We start from the raw sequence: 646 nt of genomic DNA on the forward strand, positions 1-646 counted from the left end.
TTACAAAAAAACTCTTGGAGGTGATAAATGAGTTCAGCACAGTAGCAGGATACAAAAATCAACACACAAAAATCAGTAGCATTTCTATTCTTCAAAAGTGAACATGCAGAAAGAGAAATCAAGAAAGCCTGCCCATTTACAATAACCACCAAAAAATTAAAATACTTAGGAATAGAGTTAACCAAGCATGCGAAGAATCTCTATAATGAGAACTACAAACCACTCCTGAGAGAAATTAGAGAGGATACAAGAAGATGGAAAAATATCCCATGCTCTTGGATTGGAAGAATCAACATAGTGAAAATGTCCATACTACCCAAAGTGATATACAAATTCAATGCAATCCCCATCAAAATTGCAATGACATTTTTCTCAGAAATGGAAAGAATTATACAGACATTTGTATGGAATAACAAAATACCACACATAGCCAAAGCAACGCTGAGCAAAAAAAATAAAACTGGAGGCATAACTCTACCTGGCTTTAAACTATACTACAAAGCTTTAATAACCAAAACAGTATGGTACTGGCATAAAAATAGAGACACTCAATAGAATAGAATAGAGAATCCAGAAATCAACCCACACACCTACAGCCATCTGATCTTTGACAAAGGCACCAAGCCCATTCACTGGGGTAGGGTCG

This window comes from Galeopterus variegatus, unplaced genomic scaffold (genome assembly GCF_000696425.1).
Source record: "Galeopterus variegatus unplaced genomic scaffold, G_variegatus-3.0.2 Scaffold7632, whole genome shotgun sequence".
In the NCBI taxonomy this organism is placed as follows: Eukaryota; Metazoa; Chordata; class Mammalia; order Dermoptera; family Cynocephalidae; genus Galeopterus; species Galeopterus variegatus.